At 36.2% G+C, this 18,409-nt stretch overlaps 1 protein-coding gene across 2 annotated transcripts in view; it reads left to right on the top strand.

Moving 5' to 3' along the window:
* ALG14 (ALG14 UDP-N-acetylglucosaminyltransferase subunit) overlaps window positions 1–16,565 on the top strand; it is a 125,538-nt gene extending 108,973 nt beyond the window's left edge. For both annotated transcript variants that reach the window (XR_012481358.1, XR_012481357.1), the window contains one exon: window positions 15,553–16,565. The gene's annotated coding sequence lies outside the window, so the exon portion shown is untranslated. The remainder of the gene's footprint in view (window positions 1–15,552) is intronic.
* Window positions 16,566–18,409: the final 1,844 nt, after the last annotated feature.

Genomic DNA, 18,409 nt, shown 5'->3' with positions numbered 1-18,409 from the left:
ACTCCTCTGTCTGCATGTAGCAGTAAAACAGAAAACCTGTGGATTCTTCTCAATCATTTAACCATACACAGATGAATAAGCACATAATTAGACTTGATTCCTAACCTCTTTTCCTTTCTTGTATAATTGAGTAATTTTTTTCATTCTAATAAAACTCAGCATTTGAACCAAAATCATGTGACAAATATGATGGTTTACAGCAAGAATGTAGAAGAAGAGAGTTAGTCACTGAGCATCCAACCCTAATTATAAGTTAAGCTATTCAAGTGAAAATAAAAACAATATTTCTGGCAGTAAAGTGGAAGAAATGGAGGCATTTTATGAAATAATTGGACCTCAGAATTTAGAATTATCTCTTGCCTCCCTTTTGATAAGATGGAAGAGTATATTGGAAAGAACTCTGGGGTCAGAGGCAACCTGGCTTCAGATCCAACTTCTAACACTGATTTCTTGGGTGACCTTGAGCAACTGATCTCACCTCCCAGAATTTCAGTTTCATCAGCTGTAAGGAGAGGGGGATTGGATTAGATGGACTTTGAAGGCTCTCACAACTCTAAATGCATGATCCTATGGGAGTGATTATTATGTCAGATTTGAGAATTTGGAAAGACAGAGAATGAAGTTTTTATTTGAATTCTTGCAGAATTTACACATACTAATTTAAAATTTAAAAATTTTTTTTCAAAGTCAGTGATTGATCTAGCAGTACCCAGTGCAGGGCTTTAACACAGTAAGTCCTTAATCAATATTTATTAAGTTGAATACTACCCTGACCCAGGCTAAAGCCAGGATAGATGTATTCCTCACCATCAACTTACCTGGAATAAATCTAACGTGGACAGCAAACAGCCATGAATGAGGAAAGAGGCATAGATTGACAGTGTTCACTCTAAACCTTTCAGTTCATGACTGAAACAAACAAAAAAAAATGTTGGTTTTTTTTTTTTTTTGGTTGGGGGTAAGGGGGAGGAGAGTGGGAACTCTTCAAAGAAAAGGGAAGAAAAACAGGACTTTTATGGAAATACCATATACTGAATTGGCAGGGATTCAGGAGGGAATAAAAAAGTATCCAAAATGTTCCCTTATTCAGCTCCAGTCTGGCAGCCAAATCTTAGAAGCTCAGTTTTCAAGCTGTTTCTGACCCTTAAACCCTACTACATGTCTTAAAGGATTTCCAGTTCCACTCTTCTCCTAGCTAGCATGAGTCCAGTGGCAAAAATAGCAAGATAGCTTCCTTATGCCCCTAAAAAGAGAATATAAAATATCTTTTATCAAAATCATATATAAAGTCCTAGGGAAACCAAAAAACCAAGTTATGAATAGATTGCTATTAAAATAATAAAAAGATAAAGGAAAAGACAAAAATGAGAAAGGAAAGAAAAATAATTCTCTTCTGTTTCATATTTGGTTAGGGAATAAAATTTGACAATATTTCAAATTTGGTTCCTCTGAACCAAATATGTTCTCATAACATAAAATGTTTGCTCCATTGCCTGCCAGTGCCATTCTATTTGTATGAAATGTCACCTTAAGTTCTCTGTCCCTCTAAAGACTGTTTCTCTCATTGTTCTGTAAATATTTGCGGTGTTCCAGCAGCAACTTGAAAAAACCCATCCAGGTGGCTTAACTTCTACAACTGCACAATTCAAGGTCACACACTCCCTGCTTCGTATTAAAAGACTGATAGATCACTAATCAAGTAGGGAGAGAATGTATAGTATATAAATTGAAATGAATTATTGGCCCAACACACTGATGTTAAAAAGAGGTGACAGCAGATGGTGTAATGAAAAGAACTCTAGGTTAAGAATCAGGAACTTGGGAGCTATTCTTGGCTCCTCCACCTCCTTGGAGCTAGGACTTTAACCAAATAATTTAATCCCTGGGCTTTAGTTTCCCTCTCTATAAATTGAGAGGATAGAATCAGACCCTTTAAGTCCCTTCTAGCTCTGATAATCACCTTCAAATATTGGAAGGGCTTTGGAAGAGGAATCAAATTTGTTTCTTTCAGACTCAGAGAACAGGACCAGAAGTGGTGAGTAAAAATCACAGAGAAGCAAATCTGGGCTTGATGCAAGGAATCTCTTTTTAATAACTAGAGTCATCGCAAAGTGGAATGTGTCACTTCAGGATAGAGTAATTTCCCCTTTTTTAGGGGTATTCAGGCAAAGGTTTGATGATCATGGACTAGGTATCATATGGTGGGGATTCTTTGGAGAATATGTGTTGGACTGCATGAGTGCTCATGGCTCTTTTAATGCTGAGGTTCTGGGATAATGGATTTCAAATCAAAGGACCAGGATTCAGGTCCTGCATCTTACAGCTTGCTACCAGCCCTATAGGGCTGCTGAGTGGCACAGAGGATAGAGCACTGGGTAAGACCCCTTTTAACAAGTTTAAATCTAGCTTCAGACACTTACTAACTGTATGACTCTGGGTAGGTCACTTAACCCTGTTGCTTCAGTTTCCTTATCTGTAAAGTAAGTTGGAGAAGGAAATGGCAAACCACTTCACTGGTTCAGTGGTTCAGTTTCAGTTCAAGAAAATCCCAAATGGGATCACACAACTGAAAAATTACTCAACAACACTAGTTCTGTAACATTGGATGTGTCTAAGACATTTCTAAGTCTCTATGTTGTCATCTCTAAAAAAGGGAAATATTTCTTGTGCTATTCCTATCCCACAAAGTTCTTATGAGGATCAAAGTACTTGTGAACTATAAAGTAAATGGAAGGTAATATTATTATTCTGTTCACTCAGATGCATCATTAAAATCTATAAAATCCACAAATGCCCATAAAGTGTAGTTGATATACAGAGCACAGAGCAAACACTATCTCCAGTCAGGAAATTATGGTTTGGTTTATTTTTTTTCCATTTAGCATATCATTTGTGCCAGCTGAAAATGTGAGCAGATATTGATGGAAGCAAAATTCACCCAGAAAAATCATTATGAACAGCTTCAAAAGAGAAGCATTTGGGGCTAAAGTGTGACAAAGTTAATCCTAGGTTTTCACTTTTGGTCTTGAACTTCTTTCTAACCTTTAGTTTCTAATGTGAGCAATGAATATCAGGAAGGGACATTAACTAGATCTTACCCTGTTTAGCAAGTTTTCAGCCAATAAAATCAGTGCGTCTTTGTTTATTTCCTTTATATTCTGAAGTCAGGAAATTCCTTCTGATATGTTCAAGATTTTTTTCCCCCCAAGGGCATCCAAGGCACAAAAGAAAAAGCAGCACAACATATTTTACAGAAGTTACTGAATGAAACACTGGGTATAATTATAGGTAGTTTGCACTGTAGTTTTCATATAAAAGCCATGTAAAGCTATAAAAACAGTCATATAACACTTTAGGAAATAGAAGGTGTATACTTTATACCAAGTGGCCCATTTAGCTACATTTTATAGCTCGATTTAAAGATTGAACCTTTTTAAAATATTTCACTGGGCCAGGGCATGGGAAGAAAACATGAAGAGACTATTATAACAACATTCAATACATGCAAACTATTATATTATATTATATCATATTATATTATATTATATATTATATTATATTATAACAACATTCAAGACATGCAAAAGGTAGTCACTGTATGCCATCTGTGACCAGTAGTAACATCAGAGGACTTAGAAGTCTTCAGGTCAATGTGAGTGTGTCTAAGGAGGTTGGAAGAAGTTCCCAACAAATCAATAGAAGGAATTGAATTAGAAATCTGGAAATCAGGGCGCAGCTAGGTGGCGCAGTGGATAGAGGACCAGCCCTGAATTCAGGAGGACCGGAATTCAAATCTGCTCTCAGACACTTAACACTTCCTAACTGTGTGACCCTGGGCAGGTCACTTAACCCCAGCCTCAGGGAAAAAAAAAAAAGAAAGAAAGAAATCTGGAAATCTGAGTTGTAGGCCCCAACTGTTCTACTAACTAGTTCTGTTGCCCTGGCCAAAATTCTTGAGGATGGTTCAGTGACAAGAATGCAAGATTTGGAGGCAAAAGAATCCTACTCTACAATTTGCTGCTTGTTTATAACCTCAGACAAGTCACTTAGCTTCTTACAATCTTTACTTCTTCATCTGTAAATGAGGGGGTTCAGCTAGGGAGCTTGAAAATCAAAATCTACAATCCTGAGATCATAATCTCTCTGGACCTGCATTCTCATCTCTAGAATGAAAGGAGTTAGTCTCAATAAAAATAATGCCCATAACCACAGAGTAGGAAGGAAAGTTTTCTCTCTATATTATATATATATGTGTGTGTGTGTGTGTCTGTTTGTGTGTTTGTGTGTGTGTGTGTGTATATATATATATATATATATGTATATATATGCACCCTTCTCCATGGGGATAATAATATTGGGAGAATTAGTGTAATATTTGAATCTATTTCCAGTAATATATGCCAGTTTCTCTTTGCCATTAATGTTCCAGGCTGTAGCATGATTTATATCAAAATGAATTAGGAGTTGTCAACACTAGACATTATGGTGGAGCACAAAGCAATATGGCATATGGTCCCTGCTCTCAAGTAGCTGATGATGTAGTTGTTAACTTGGAATACAAGATAACAAGCAATATCAGGTCACATATAAGTGCCTGTGAGTGGTATCTATAAGGAAATACTAGAAAAGTTCAAAGGAAAAAGAAATCACTGTAACTTGGAAGGAGAGGAGAAACAAAGTAGGAATTTAACAGGTAAGTACTTGTCTGGATGACTCTTGGGTAGACTTGTTTTTCTTTGTCTAGAGACAAAAGCAAGACAGTTCCTCCCCACAAATTTACTTTCTATTGGGTATATACTATATGCATGATTTTAAAAAACTTTTGTAGTGATACCTTTTATTTTTACATTATCTATATTGCCCCTGTATCCCCTCCTTCTCCCTTAATACTGGGTCTCTTTATTTTGCCTAGGCTGGAAGTATAGAACCTACTCATGGGCCTGGTCCCCCTCTGACTGGCACAAGAGTTTTATTCTTCTCTTTTCCTTACTGGATCACTTCAGTCCTCTTTATGCAAACAAAAATGGGCAACCTCTATTCCACAGGACTTAATATATTATTGCTGTTGACTTGTAAAACTATAATTCACAACTCCTAAACTGAAGAAATCCCCCAACCTCAGACTATCCTCAATATGAGCAGGGATTACAGGTATGCACCACCAGGAACAACTCACCTCTCCCAAAGAACTCTCCCTTATAACAAAGAATTTCTTTTAAGAAAGAAAGAAGGACTGTCAAAAAATGTAATAATTATAAAATAAAATAAAAAATTAAAAAAAAAAAAAAAAAAAAAAAGAAAGAAAGAAGGAAAAGAGGGAAAGGAGAGAAAATGAAAGGAAAAAATTCAGCAAAACAATTTATACATTCAAAAAAATCTTAAATTACATGCAGTGTTCCAAGTTATATTCAATTCCCCCTTCCAATCTTTGCAAAGGAGTTGGGCAAGGTAACTTATCATATCTCTTCTTTGGTTACAAGCTTATTCTTTATAATTTCCCAACATTCAGTTTTAGTTATTTTGTTCTTTCCCTTTATAGCACCATAATCAATATGTGTATATACACGATTAGTACAAAGTAATTTTAAGAAAGGTGTTACTAAGATCTGAAGGAATTCGGAGTAGCTTCATGAAGGAGATGGCACCTGAACATTATGTAGATTAGACTTCAGTCCAGATTATGACTTGCTTAAGACCACATAATAGAGAAATGGTAGAGCCAGTTTCATTATGTATCAAAAGACAACACAAGATATATGTGAGAAGGTTGATCAGAGAAGTCCCTCATGCATTTCATGCATTCCTTAATCCACTTAAGAGAATACAGGATGTGAGCCTTTGTCTCTTGGCTGTTGAGGAGCATCTCCCCAAGGAATGTAGCATGCCCACTGGTACCTTGCTGAGAGGCTAAGAAGAACTTGTCTCTCTCACTTCTCTCCCTCTTCCACTGCCACTTTCTCTTTTTCTCTCTTCTTTTTTTTCCCCTTTTTTTGTAAACAAGCACAAAAGAGCAGACCTTAGGAGGAAGAGAATCTCTACCTGTATATAGTTTCCTCTCAGGAGCAACTAATAACAATCTGGAAGATAGCACAAAGCAAAAACAGACTTGCTTTTTTGTAACCTGAGGATACGTTAGAAGAATTATCTGCAAACTCTAGTCCACTGTACTTCATTGCCATTCCTGGCAACGTGATAAAGTTGTATTAGTGAATATCTAGAATTTCCTAGATCCAACCTCTGATACTTAGCAACAATAAGCAAATCACCAGACCTCTTCTATCCTCATCCTTCCACAGCTATAAAGTGAAAATAGTAATAACTATAATATCTACTCTATGGCTTATTTTGAGGCTCTCATGAGAAACCTGGTGAATCTCAAAAGTGCTATGTAAATATAGCCATTGTTGTTATTAGTTTGGTCTAGGCTTATGACCTTATCAATGTAGGATGTTCTCTAACATGACAGCCCCCAATATTGGAATTGCCTGTAATGTTTACCCAAATCTCACCCTGCTAATAGCAACTGACATATCTGAAGGAGGATCCAGAGAACAAGCTCTAGAGAGGGAGAGTTGAGCTTATTTGCCATTAGGCACCGTGATGTCACATTATGCCTGATGTTTGTAGTCACTTCAGGCTTCTCCAGTCCAAGAAACTTTTTTACTAAATATTATGAGCAAGATTTTAAGCTAAGGACTGAAGATACTAAGAAAAAGTGAACACTTCCAGCTTTAAAGAGGTTACATTTTACTGCAGGATACAATAAACAAACAGACACATGTACTCATGATCATTTGAGGAAGGGGGAGCCCTTACCAAGTAAGGACCTCAGGAAAGACTTCCAGTAGGAGGTAGCAGGCACACAGAATCAAGTCAACAGGTGTTTCTCAAGCATTTTCTGTATCCAACCTGGTGCTAAACCTTGGGACCCCCAAAACTAGCTGAAAGCCATTCTTTACCCCCAGGGAGTTTATATTCTAATGGAAGGAGATTACATATAAAAGGAAACTGAAAAAAAAAGATGGGGTGAGAGTCAAGGGAGAGACTGGGCAGAAAGTCTGGAGTCCTCAGTGGAATCTAGAGAGGACTGAAGACTTGAAGGGCCCCCAGTATGAGAGAAATCAGCCAATCAGAAGGAGGAGATGCTGGGGCAGCACAAACACTTAAAGTAAGGAGGAGGCTATTAATCTTAATCTTATCTCCCATTCTTGGTACTATGCTGCTTGGCCACCAAGCCAATCTGATACCTGACCTGTTTTCTTCTCTGAGAACTCCTGCTTCTTGCAATTGAGTCTTTAATGAAACTAAGAGTTTCTGAAGAGTGGAGATGAGAAAGCATTCCCTGCATGAAAGGCAATTTATGTCAGGCTAGGAAATAGAATACAAAATCTGGGGAACAAAATGATATAGCTCTGTAGGATTAGAGGCAGAAGAAATACCAAGTCCAACCTCATTTTACAAATAAGGAGGCCCCAAGAGATGTAGATCCTTGTCCTGGGTCACAGAGTGGCTTCCTGACTCCATGTCCAGGGCTCTATCTACCACAGGCCAATTTGACTGGAAAGGAGAGTAATAAGAGTAAAGTTGTGAAAACCTGGAAAGACAAGCTGGAGAGAGGTTGCACAGGGCTTTAAATTCCAAGTTTAGGAATTTGTATTTTATCTTACAGGTAATATGGAGTCATAGAAGCTTCTGAGCAGGAAAATTATAGGGCCATTTATGTCCTCTTAAGAGTATTATGGCAATGATGGGGACAATGGATTAGAAAGGACAGAGACTGGAAGTTGCTGTAAAGGGTCAAACAGGAGGTGATGGGGCCTGAACAAGGGTGGTGGCCACTCAAGTGAAAAGGAAGAGGAACTCTCACTAATGGATCTTCTTCCTCGAAAGAGGACATAACTTAAAACATATTAGTGCACATGTGAGCATGTCTGGTAAAAGAAAAAAAATTATTCCACATGGCTTAAGGAGACAAAGAACAAACAGAAGAAAAGGAAGTTAATATGAATTGATTGTTATATCTTCTGGCAAAGCACATATAATAAAAGTTCAGATGTCTTTAAAAATGGAAAATGTTCCATTTGCAAAGATGATTAGGGTAGTAACTTGCCTGCCTCACAGCATGATTTAAGGTCTGGGGCTTAGGAAGTTTCCCTTTCCTCCTGGCCCCTTTATTGAATCTCCTGTCTCTCTCACTTACTTTGGTTCCCTCCCCTCATGTCCTTTATGTTCAGGATTAATATTCTTGGAAAGCCTCACTGTTACTCCTATTTACTGTCTGTTACAAGTTTTTTTAAACAAGAGTTTTTCTTAAAAGTGCCTTTTTCTTAGTGTTCCATGAGTCCCAGTCGAGGAATCTCTGAAGGGTCAATGCAGGTTTCTGTTTCTTTGCCCCAAAGTCCCTTGGGTAAGTGGCAATGTGTCTTTGAAGAACTTCCTTGGGACAAAGTGAATGGTTCAATTCCTTTGACTGGACACTCCAATAAGTATTAAGTTTTAAGAACTTCCTTTTAAGGGTAATTGTGTCAATGTTAATTAGGTAAATTCTGATTTAGTGTGAGTAGATTTTCATTCATTTAGCTTTTATCCTGCTACTGTTTTCAAATCTAAAGAGTAGATATCTAAAGGTAAATGTCACTCCCCTCCTGCATGAATTGCAATTTGAGGAGTACTTGTATAAACATGTGGATTACATTCTCTGGTGGTTTAAAAAAAAAAAAAAAAAAAAAAAAAAAAAAAAAAGGTGAACCATGAAAGGTGATATGATTCCATATAGATTTGTCTTCCTAAATCTGTTGATATTTAGATTTCTCAGTCTGGCTTGTTGCTATTAGCAAGATATCATATAAAGGGCTTATTTATTTTTTAATCTTATATCTACAATCAGTGTTTTAATGATAAACGGTAGGTGGAGGAGCAGACTTCCTTCCCTTCCATGCTTATCTCTTTCCTTTTTCCTACTTTTATCCAAGAGATGGAAAATCTAAAAGGAAAAAAAAAAGCAGGATAACATCTTGAAAAGATGACATCTAAGATGCTATGAATTTCCCAAAGGGGAGCTAAGAATAGCCAGTGTTTATGGCTTTCAAAGCACTTTTAGTAAAAATTTCTCTTGGGTTGATTTCTTCTCTTATTCTCTTGGTTACTGTCTACTGTTGCTTAGTATTCTTCAATATAAACTCACTTATGGATTGTAGAGAACAAATTTTACATTTTATTTTAGCTAATGGAATTTAGAGGAGCACATGAAACAATTTATATTCTGTTATGAATTAAGCAGTGGTGATGACATATGCTTAGTGGTCAAAGCCGACATACAAAATAAATCAAATTTAATCATTTGAAAATCATATTTGGACATAAAACAAACCATTTTGAGGGAAGAAATGAAAGACTCAACTATAGAAAGAGCAATTTGCCAGAACACAAATAGCCTAATTATGCTTGTAGTCAGCAAAAGAACAGGAATTTCAATACTAATGTTTAGTTTACTAAGGTTGTATCATTCTTCCTTTGTGAATCCCATTGGAATTTAAAAAAAAAAAAAGTGGGGAGAGAGAATGGAGTTTATAACTAACTCAGCTGAAAAAAACACAGCATTTTAAGTTAAAACCTGGCATCATAATTCTCAGGACAAAAATCTAATTGATTTTTATTAGCTTCATCAGGAACTTTTTCTTAAGTTAGATGTGAGCCTGAATACCCAGGTGATGCTTTCATGTATTTTGGGATTGAAGATGACTGCCCTGTTTAAAGCCAGTTAGTTCTTCCTAAGCATGTGAATGTTGTAGTTTTATCCAATTCTGGTTCTTACAAACCCATCGTTTATTAAGTAATTATCCTATGCAAGGAACTATGAAAGATACAAAATTAAAAGACATAATCTTTGCCCACAAGAAATTCATGTTGGAAATGACATACTCAAAATTAACACTGATTAATAATTTAAATATTTACAGTATTAAAAGTCCATTGGAGAAATTACACAATGCTAAAAATAGCTAAAATAGGGACTGCTATCACTTGGGAGATCAGGCAAGGCTTTATCAAGGAAATAGCACTTTCTTGAACCAGAAATGAGGGAAAGGATTTCTGTTGGTAAAGCTAGCAATCGAGATACATTTTGGGCAAATACGTGCAAGGAAGAAAAGGTGGTATAAATTTATAGACAAGAAAGAAACTAGTTTGTCTCTTCTGTAGATTAATAAAAGAAAGTACTAGTGTAATATAAAACAGGTCAAGTTGATTACATTCAGATTGTGAAGCTTGAATACCTGGCTATCATCAGTCAAACAAAAAGTATTTATTAAGCACTTACTATGTGATAGAGACACAGACAAAAAAATAAACAATTCCTGCCCTCAATGAGTTTATATTTTATTGGAGGAGACAACATATGCACGTGCGCACGCACACACACACACACACACACACACTGTATAAATCTAGATCACATGTTGTTGTTTAGTCATTTTAAAATCATGTTTGACTTTTTGTGGCCCCATTTAGGGTTTTCTTGCCATTTCTTTCTCTAGCTCCTCTTACAGATGAGGAAGCCTAGGCAAACAGGATTAAATGATTTGCCCAGGGTCACACAGCTAGTAAGTATCTGAAGCTGGATTAGAACTCAGGCTTTCCTGACTCCAGGCTTGGTATTTTACCTACCACACTGTGCTTAGACAACTGCAACAATCAGAAAAGTCCTCACCTTGAGCTGAGGTTTGAAGGAAATAAGGTAGCATAAGAAGGGAGGAAATGAAGTGAATGTATTTCAGAAACACAGGACAGCCAATGCAACAAGACCTTGAATGAAAAGGAAGATGGCTACTTTGACTAGATTGTAGAGTGTATACACTCTATATACATTGATTACAAAGATAATAGGGAAAGGTAATAGACTCAGAACAGAAAAAGAGAAATATTTTGGACTTGGTTAAATGTAGGGATTTGTTACATGCTTATTGTTCACAAGAATTTTTTTTCCTTTTTCTTAATTTTCTTTATTTTGACTGAGGCAATTGGGGTTAAGTGACTTGCCCAGGATCACACAACTAGGAAGTGTTAAGTACCTGAGACCAGAATTGAACTCAGGTCCTCCTGACTTCAGGCTGGTGCTCTATCCACTGCACCATCTAGCTGCCTCCAAGAATTTTGTTTTTCTTTCTTTTTTACCCTAATGGTGGGAGCAGGTGAAAAAGAGAAAATAGATTTTTATTAATTGAAAAAAAAAAAAAAAACCCACCCACAAAGGCAGTAGGGAGCCATTAGAGTTATGAAGAAGGGGAATAATAAAAACATACTTCAAGAAAATGACTTTGATACCTGTATGCAGAATACATTAGACTAGGGAAAGGTCAAAGGAAATCGATTAGGAAGTATTCATACTAATCTAGCCAAATGATGATGAGGACTTAAATAATATGGTGGCTGAGTTCATAGGGAAAAGGGAATGGAGGTGAGAGGGCTTGTGGAATAAGAAAAAATATGATTTTGGAAAATTGAATATATGGAATGAGGAAGATTAAGGAGTCAAGGATATAATGCCAGATTGTGAACCTAAATGATTAGGAAATAGGAAAGTTCAGAAAAAAGAGTGGATTAGAATAGAAAGCCAGTGAATTCTGTTTTGGAAACAAGCTTTCAATGTCTATGGGATAACTAGTTTGAACTGTCTAATAGGCCATTTAAATATACAACCAGAGATCAGCAGAGAATCTAAAGACTGAGAAAATAGATCTGAGAATCATCTGCACAGAAATTATCATTAAACCCATAGGAGCTGCTGACAAGAACATCAAAGAAAATGTGGAGAGAGAAGAGAAGGGGATCCAAGACAGCCTTGGGGGACACCCACTATTAGGGGACTTGACTTCGAGTATAGGAGGTTGAGAAGAAGCCAATCAGCCAGGTGAGAGAACTAACTACAAGAAAGAAGTGTTGCAAAAACCCAAAGAGGAAAGATGATCCAGGAGTAGGGGATGGATAGTCCTTTAAAATGCTTCCTAGAAGTCAAAAAGGAGGAAGATTGAGAAAAGACTACTAAATCTTGCAATGAAAAGAACTCTGTAAAATTTAGAAATGGCATTTGCAGTTGAATGATGAAGTTTGAAGCCAGATTGTGAAAATAACTACTATGGGATTTTGTAAAGAAGATCTCATCTATCTTTGACAACTGTTGTCCTTCATTCTCAAAGACAACCACGACATCAGGGAGGTAATGCCATAACATGCAAGTGAATTGGATTTAAGTGAGATGAAAGTCCTTGACCTTTTTAAGCTAACGTCCTTAACAGGTCTCACTTTGCTCTATTCTAAAAGAAATGTCACAGGACATACTTCAAATGCACCTAGGAAGCACCTAGAATTACTTTCTCAATTATTGATACTAGCTTAGCAACCTTCTATGTACAGTTACCTAAAGATCTCTTTAGAGCCTACTAAGGAATTTCCTATTATTGTTACACCAAGAAATACATTTAACATGCTGATTTTTAGTGTCATAACATCAAGACAATATTTAGGATACATGCATAATAGTAATAATAAGATAAAGCAAGAATTATTCCCACTTTATAGGGGAGGAAGCAAGCTCAAGATCAGATAACCAGTAGGGCACTGGGACTTGAAGTTAGTTCTTCTAATTTAATATTCATTTCACAGTCTCTTAGCTTTAATTCAACAAAAAAGCAAACAGTTATTAAACTACTACCAGGTAATATATGTGCAAGGCATTCCACTTTAGTTGTTTAAAATAATAGTGAATCATAGAAAGTTTTTGATTACTTGAGCAACATATTTAGACCTTTCCATTAGGAAGATTAATATGGCAGTAGTTCCTAAACTGGGATTGAATAGGCAAGAAACTAGAGGCTGCATGAAACTAGAAAGCTATTGTAATAAACCAAATAGGAGAGAATAAGAGTGGTAGCACTGTAAAAGGATAAAAGAGGAATGGGAGAGGAAAATGAAATCATTGTATTAGAGAGCAAAAGAAAAAAAAGGTGAAGTGGCAATGGCAGAGTGAAAAGAAACTGCTATGAGCTGCTATCCACAAACTCTAAACCAGAGCCGTTCATGATGGGGAAATCCCAAAAATCACAGCGAGTCTTTTGAACAGCCCAGATCAACAAAGGGAAACAGATAAGGTCTGCCAACAATGGGAACAGGTGGGATCAGTATTGTACATACAGTAGAGCACAAGCCAGAAAGACCATGCATCAGAGCAAGAGCATGTCCCAGGCCCACAGCAGAACACAACCAGGGGGACAGATACAAACCAGTAGCTTCATCACCCATTGCACAGTTCCAGGGCAGACCTATACAGCATAATAGCATTCCTGGGCAAGGAGGCTCTTCCAAGAAAGAAGAAATTCCGGCTCAGAACCTAAACTCAGGACAAGATTTCATTCCAGCATTTAGTCAAGCCTGAAGAGGAATAATAAAAACAGCAATCCCAAACTAAAGGGGAACCTACAATTCTGCCACTGAAACAACAGATCTTTCAAATTGGCTGATAGGGGTTGAGTCCAACAGCAGTTGAGGCCAAGGGGACAGAAATCAAATTTTATCCTGGAACAGAATGTTTTGGGAGATTACAAGCTTACAGGTCCCTAGCTTGTCGCTGAAATCCTAAAGTAACACAACAATGCCCCAAGAAAACAATAGTACTAGTCCAGACTTTTCTTCCAGAAGTATGACAGAATTTAGTCTTAACACCAAAGTCCAAAATCAGAACCCCATCATGATGAGCTGTTATGGGGACAAAGATTCTCCAGACACAAACACAGAGTTTAGAGTCACTTAGAGTCACTTTGCTTTGATAAAGCAAATCGGTGGGGGGTGGAGGGAAGGGAACTCAGCTTAGGCACAAACTAAGATTGATAGAAGAGATGAAGCAAAGTTTTAGAAACATTTTTGGGGAAAAAAAATAAATGAAAGTGCTTGATGAAACAGAAAAGAAATGAGAGATACAGAAGAAGGAAAAGAAAGTAAAAGATTGGCAAAAGAGTTTAAAACCTTGCTGAAAGAACAAATTCCCTGAAAATTTGAATGGATCAGATAGAAGTCAGTGATCTGATGAGGCAACAAGAAATATTAAAAGTCAAAAGACTGAAAAAAAAATGGAATAAAGTATAAGGTATCTCATAAAATACAACTGACCTGGAAATCAAATTGAGAAATAAGAATTTAAGAATCAGTCGAGTATCTGAACACCATGATCCAAAAAAAAAAAAAAAAAAAAAAAGCTTCAACAAATTTCAGGAAATAAAAAGAAAACTGCCCAAATCTCTTAGAACCAGAGGGCAAAGTAAAATAGAAAGCATCCACTGTAAATTTCCAGAAACCAAAAATCTTGAAATTCTGGTCAAAGAAAAAAATATTCTAAGCACTCAGAAAGAAATGATTCAAAAACTGAGGAACCATAGTTAGAGTCCCACATGATTTAGCAGCAACCATTGTAAAGGAGAGAGAACTTAGAATATGATATTCTGGGGACAGAGGACATGGACTTATAACCAAAGTAATTTATCCAACAAAACTAAGAAAACTATAAGTAGAAAATTGGACCTTTACTAGAGAATCTCCAGGTATTCCTGAAAAAAAAGACTGCAGAGAAATTCTGAAGTTCAAAAACAAGTGAAGAGAAACACAAAAGGTAAAATATAAACGCTAATAAAAAAGACTAATCAAAGATAAACTACTTACATTATAATATGGGGAAATGATGCATGTCTCACTGAACCCTATCATCATCAGGGTTCATAAAGGGAGTCCAATTACAAAAGGCTTGAGAGTGGATCTGTTTTATCTTGATGATCTAAAGAAAAGAATAGAATAAGAGAGAAAGGAAAAAGAAGGTTAAGAAAAATCCTGTCATTAATCAGGGTGTACAAGTAGGCATCTGAACAAACAAGGGACAAGGGGAATGGCTGACAGTTGAACCTCACTTTCATGTGAATTATCAAAAGAAGAAAAATATACACACAGAGAACTGGGTATAAAATACTTTTCACTGAACAAGAAGGGAAAGTAGATGAAGGGAGGGACTGTTCTAAGCAAAACAAATTCTTAGGATATACAAAAACATAACTAATTTGGAGGTGGCAGAGAATGGGAATTTGAGGAAGATCCTATAATTTGGGGAATGGATGTTATATTAATAATGGTATAGTATGGTTTTAAGTTATAATATATTAATGTGATGGAATATTGTTATGCTGAGCTCCTTTTAGCATAATGACTATCAGGATTCCATAGGACTAATGATGAAACATGCCATCTACTTCCTGATGATAAAGAAATAAAGGACTCAGAAAATGCAAAAATGAGAATTTTTTTGTCATGTCCAATGTAGAAATTTATTTTAATTTACATGTTTGCGATGAGTTTTGTTTTTCTTTTCAATTGGGATGTAAGAAGATTGAATTGGAAGGATGAGAAAGCAAATCTTAGCTGATTAAAACATATTAAATACTAAAAAGAAAAGAAAGAAAGAAAAAGAAAAATTGCCTCATATTCAAAGAATTTTCATATTTTTGTTTCTTTTTTTAGGGCCCTCTCTGAGGAATACTGAAGAATTAAAATGCCTGCAAAATTTTGGGGATATATCTAAGAAGACAATGGAATGAGAAAAATTGCAAAGAAGCCAGATTCCAAATGAACTCCCTTAAAAATAGCAACAGAAATGCTGAAAAAAAAATTACCAGGAATTCTTACAAGAAAAAATTTACCAAAAGACAATGACCAAACTAAAGGAAAACTGATACTTAAAAAATAAATAAATAAAAATACAGCATAAGAGAAACAAGGGAAATATCAGAAGTTCAACAACAGCATCAAAAGTTGCATGAGTAACAAAGTAATAAATAGAGATGAACTCAAGTGGGTAACAGGATAAAAATAAAATTCACATATCCCCTCTCCTATTACCAAAAAAATAGTTGAATACAGTAGAGAAACCTCAGGAGGAATTAAAGGAAGAATGTAACAAAGGAATTTTTAGAAGAGTTCATGGAAAAACTTCTCAAGATAGATAATGAAGAGAATTTAGAAAAATTCAGTGGGCCTGGCCAAAAAACAGAATTAATGCAGTGGAGCAAAGAATATAGCTGAAGTGGAAAAACAAGGTCAGAAAATAACCCAACTGGAAAAATATTTGGAAGCCATGCAGGTGGAAGTTTCAAATTTGGAAGATGGCTCTAAGAGAAAAAAACCCTCAAGGGGTAAGGGAGCTCCAGAAAACAATGGGGATGTTTCTCTTCCCCAATTAACCCCCTTTTTTAACAGTTACACAGATGATTCATATAAACAACAGGGCTTTAATCATGAGCATGAGTAACCATGAACAAGTCATAGAAGCTCTCTGAATTTTAATTTTCTGATCTTTAAAATGGGTTTGGGAGGGAGGAGAAAAAAGATGGGACAGGAAGATAACAAAATAACTTATCTTTAAGGGTTGTGAAGAGCAAATGTGATGAAGCCATTATTAATTGTCAAAATTCCCTAAATTAATTTAACAATAATGAAAATACTTGAATTAAATAAAATTTTATTCAGCCCATTGATCTTTTTTCTCCTCTGTCTACTTGTTTAAATTCTTCAATGACCCTCTTGTTAAAAATTTTTGTGACCTCCCAACTCTCCCCCAAGTTTTCTACTGAGTCTATTTCAATGGTTCCCAATTAACTAGGATCAAATACAAATTTCTTTATTTACTTTTAAAGCCTTACACAACCTGGCCCAAACCTTCCCTTCCAGCTTTAATCTATATCACTCCCTTTAATGAATACTCCACTCAAGCCAAGCTTGGCCTTATTATTGTTCCTCATTCTCCACAGTCTATCTCTCATTTTGGTTCCTTTTCAGTGATTGTTCCCCATGCCCAGAAAGTACTCTTGATTCTTTGCCTTTCCATGCCACTTTTTTTTTCCATGCCAGTCTCTCAGCTGCCATACCTGATCTGCTCTCCCCACCAATCATATATGTGGAATGGGCAGGGAGCAAGGTTTTTAAAAGTTACAAAGGGATGCTTTTAATTTTTCATGGTTTGTATATCAAAGTCACAATCCCTTTGGGTATAATTTTTTCAAGAGCAAATCAAAAGTTGTTCTTAAATTTCTTGTATGCTTTCGTTAACTGCAGTGGAATTCACACATTCTCACATGCTTCTCAAGCCTATTTAATTCCTTGATACATATTAAAACATTAAAGTGTGCTTCATCTAGTTTTGAGGTTATGTTTTGCTTACTTCCTACTAGTCTCTTAGAACACACTATGTTAACATGTATTTATAAATGCTATCTGCACCAACGCCTATCTGCAGTATTTCAAGATAGTCTTGGCTGCCCAGAGTTCCTTGAATTTCAGGGCACCTTGACATATTCTAACAAGCACGGAAATAGAAGAAACTGAAAGCAAAACAAAATTCAACTAAAAAATACTTGTTCCCCCCCACCACCTTTGGCCATTTTTTAATATAATAAGTGATGTGTGTGTGGGTTTCACAGAGAGGCAAGAATAGACATCTCTAGCATCTCCTGATTCTTGCTGGGAGAGGAAGCAAGTGGTTGGGTAGACTAGACTAGATTTATGTCAGTCTGCTCCCTTAAATATTATTAGTCTAAGGGCATATATATAACTTTTTAGGTTGAAATTAAAGTCTCCCCAAGCTCTAAACCTAAGATTATCATCAGATGCCAGTTCCACAAGAAACACACAAACAGCAAATTGTAAAGAAATATCCAAGCCAATAGCAAACAGAAAATATATGAAGGAGAATATAGAACAAACAGTACAGATTGAAGGAGTTTTCCCCTTGGAAGCTAGGTAACTCATCTCAACCATGAGAGTCCCAGATCTCACCCAAGGGAAAATTCCCTAAATCTCTACTGTAGCAAGCTGTGAACAGTGACATGCTAGAGACTTCCAGCTCCTCTCATATCTACTTCTTCCCAGAGTCTCTCTTTTCTGAGACCTGAAGAGAAATTAATATTGCTTTTAGCAAAACTCTTTTGAAGTAGAAGCCAGAAAAGCTCTCTCCCAATCTCACCAACCCTATAGGTAAGAGCAATCACTCTCCACAAATGAAAGAATCCCATACAGGTAACCCTTCGAGATAAAGAGTTACTTTCCAAAGAAAAATAGGACATTAAAAAAAAAATTTACAAATCCAAATATTTTCATGTTTCAGGGTACATGCAAGTTGACTTTAAAATTTCAGTTTTTAAGTTAAGGTTTGAACACTTTCACCACAATTTTCCATAAAATTTCCCCCAAAATTTCCATAAAATGAAGGTTCCTTGTTGTTTAAGTCTTTTTACTGACAGCAACTTTGGTCATTCTCCTATAGATTCCTAATTCTTTAGGCAGGCGATGAATTTGGAGGGTTCGGGAACTAACTGAAAGAAGG

Source organism: Sminthopsis crassicaudata, chromosome 4, assembly GCF_048593235.1.
Source record: "Sminthopsis crassicaudata isolate SCR6 chromosome 4, ASM4859323v1, whole genome shotgun sequence".
In the NCBI taxonomy this organism is placed as follows: Eukaryota; Metazoa; Chordata; class Mammalia; order Dasyuromorphia; family Dasyuridae; genus Sminthopsis; species Sminthopsis crassicaudata.
The sequence above is the reverse complement of the archived record's forward strand: the minus strand, read 5'-3'. Positions and strand labels throughout refer to the sequence as shown.